Source organism: Nicotiana tomentosiformis, chromosome 8 (genome assembly GCF_000390325.3).
Source record: "Nicotiana tomentosiformis chromosome 8, ASM39032v3, whole genome shotgun sequence".
NCBI classification, from domain to species: Eukaryota; Viridiplantae; Streptophyta; class Magnoliopsida; order Solanales; family Solanaceae; genus Nicotiana; species Nicotiana tomentosiformis.
Window position 1 is genome coordinate 3,165,760 of NC_090819.1, and position 3,058 is coordinate 3,168,817.

Sequence of the window (3,058 nt, forward strand, 5' to 3'; positions counted from 1 at the left end):
TCTCCTTGGGCTTTAGTGACCGTAAATACTCGGATCATATGAGTGTCATACAGTTAATCTCCAAATTAGCCCATAAAAAGTGATGGGTCATGTGAAACTTAGTTCAAGGGGGAGATTGTTTGGAGTGTGTGAACAAAGTCCCACATGAAAAGTAGAAAAGAAAAATTAAATAAGCTACTTATAAGGAGTTGAATACCCTTATGTGAGGCTTTTTGGAAAAAAAGTGAGAAATTGGCCCAAAGCGAATAATATCATACCATATTAAGAATATCTTTGGATCGTTTTACCCTAACACGTACCTATCGAGAGGGCGTGCGGGAACAGAACCTTTCAAGCATTTGCACTTTTTATTGTTCCTTTTTACTTTAAGTGAACAACTTGACTAGGCATTGAATTTAGGAAAAACTTTTGAAAGTTATGACTTTAAACATGTTATAATATTTGTAAGATTATAACATTATATTATTAAAAAAAAATACAATTAAATCATTTTCAAATACTATTGAAAGAGTTTACGGAGGGAGTACGTAGTTATTGGACTCTTTCTTAATGCCAAGAGTTACAACTTTGCTTGTCCTTTCAAATGAATTAGGGTCGTTTCGTATAAAGGATAATGAGGGATAAGATCTGAGATTTAATTTATATTGTATTTGGTTGACGGTATAAATTTATTCTGGGATAAATGTATATATTTCCAATCAAATAAAGTATAAATTTGAGATTATTTTATCCATCTCTCATGTGGTATAAATTAGTTTTGGAATTATAATCTCAGGATTAAAATCTCGGGATAATTTAATCAGTGTACCAAACGACTCCTTAAGTACACTAGTCAAGTCAAGACAATCTGATTTCGTACGTGCTATTTCAGCGTACTGTACCAGCAGTGTCATGACTCCGCATCTTTCACTACATCTTATTCTGTGCACAAATCTCCTCAACAATGACTGCTCTTTTGGGTTACTGTTTAGTCCTATTATAGAGGCGGCAAAATTAGAATTTTGAGTTTATGAATTCTAAATTTTAAAAAGATGGAGTAGTAGTCATTGAGTTCTGGATAAATTTTTATTAACAGAAATTTGATGAATTTTTTTAACATGAATACAGAATTTGGATCAAAACTATAGGGTTCGACCGAGCCCGTTAGCGGAACTACAACTCTGCCCTGAATCCTAATACATAGAGGCATGACACACGAATTTTTCAATCAATAAATGCCAGATCACTAAGCCCAGCCCATGTGTCGATAATTGTATGGTTCCATTTGAAAAGGTAAGATGCATTGACCTCTCAAAGAGGTAAGCCTTTTTGCATTGATGACTACAAGATACAATTTCTTTCAGGGTATTATTTGGTTCAAAACCAGAATATTCCTAGGATTATAATCTGAATTATCAATTCATCTCCTACATGAGATAACTTATACCAAATTTTTTGTATAAAACTAACATTCTTACTTGTTTTAGCTAATACCTCCAATAAAATACGGGATAAATTTCATCTCAAATTAAATTGTATATTGAGATAACCTACCAAATCTCTTGAACCAAACACCCCTTAGGGTCTATAAAAACTAGGTAGCTTAGTCATGCAATTTTGTAAGAAGGTAGATCCTCTCTTTATAAATTATTGACGGAATACCTAGGCGGCTACCTAAACTTGGCTCATTTTTTCAATTTGCTACCTCAATTGGCCCTTTACCTATTGGCTACCTGACTTTATTGACTTATGTGTTTATTAAATACTGCTCACTTACCTGGTACAAAAGTCTCAGCGCCTGTAAAAAAACGTTTCCAACGTGTAAGGCTATCCCAATAAAGAAAAGCCACGTGTTTTTGTTTTCCACATCAAATCTACCCCAAATTCTTGATTATTCTAGATTTACCCCCCCCCCAAATTAAATGCCCCATTCACAAAGTAAAAAGCCTAAACCATCTTCACCTCTCTTCTAAATGCTCTCTATCTGAGAACAACTTTTTTTTTCTGATTAGGGTTAATGGTTAGTGATTTCGTTCCCTTCCTCACAAAATAGCTTTAATTCCTAATTCAGAGGTCGATTAGGGTTCGTAATAGTTAAAAGTCGAAGTGGATTAGGGTTGGTCGACGAAGCTACTGGATCGTGGACTACTGTTGTAAGAGGAGCTACTGGTTCGTGGAATACTATTGCTTGTGGGGAAGAAAACAAGACACATAAGTTCTCTTTTAACCTTCTTTATTGTCATATTCTGATTTAGGGTATTATTGAAATTTGATCGCAAAACTAGGGTTAGTTCTGTTTGTGTGTGCATGTGATACTGTATTTTATCAGTGATGGCAGAATTTATATCCACTAATTTTCACCATGGGGGTTGGGGGGGGGGGGGCATTTACCTTTGATCGATTCCCAAAGTATATTGTTGAAAGGAATGTTGTAGCTTTTTCTATTAATAAAGATACATTTTCTGTCGTTGAGCTTTGTTCCTATATTAAAGACTTAGGGTATGTCTTAGTTGGTGGTCTTTTTATTTTGACCCAAAAAGTTCAAAATTTGTGTGCTTGAACAGTGACTCTCAACTATTAGAGCTTATTAGTGACCTAAAGCATGGGGATATTTTGGATATATATGTGCAGCATGAAATAGATAACCCTGAGGTAGCTGATGTGGGCTTAGTTGTTGGGCCTGACATAGCTAAAACTGGCTCAATAAGTGTGTCAGGTCCAGTAGCTGGGTCAAGGGATACTATTAGTGAGCCCTTTTATATAGAAAGTGGTCCAATGTGGGATTTGGGATACCTAGAAGATGTTGGAATAGTGAAAGGGGCAAACATATATGAAGCAGAACTTGAGGAACTATCTGTTGCTGATACCTTTGAAGATCTAAATATAGATTGGACTGATTCTGAGCTTGAAAGTGACTTAGAATGGGAGGCTCTTCCTGAAGAAGATAACATTGATGTTGATGATGAATTGAGGGCCTTTAGAGATGAAAGAAGATCTAAAAAGGCTGCCAAGAATGCCCAGTTTAATGAGAAGAGAAAGGCTGACAAGAATGATGAGCAAAGAAGAAAAACAATTGTAG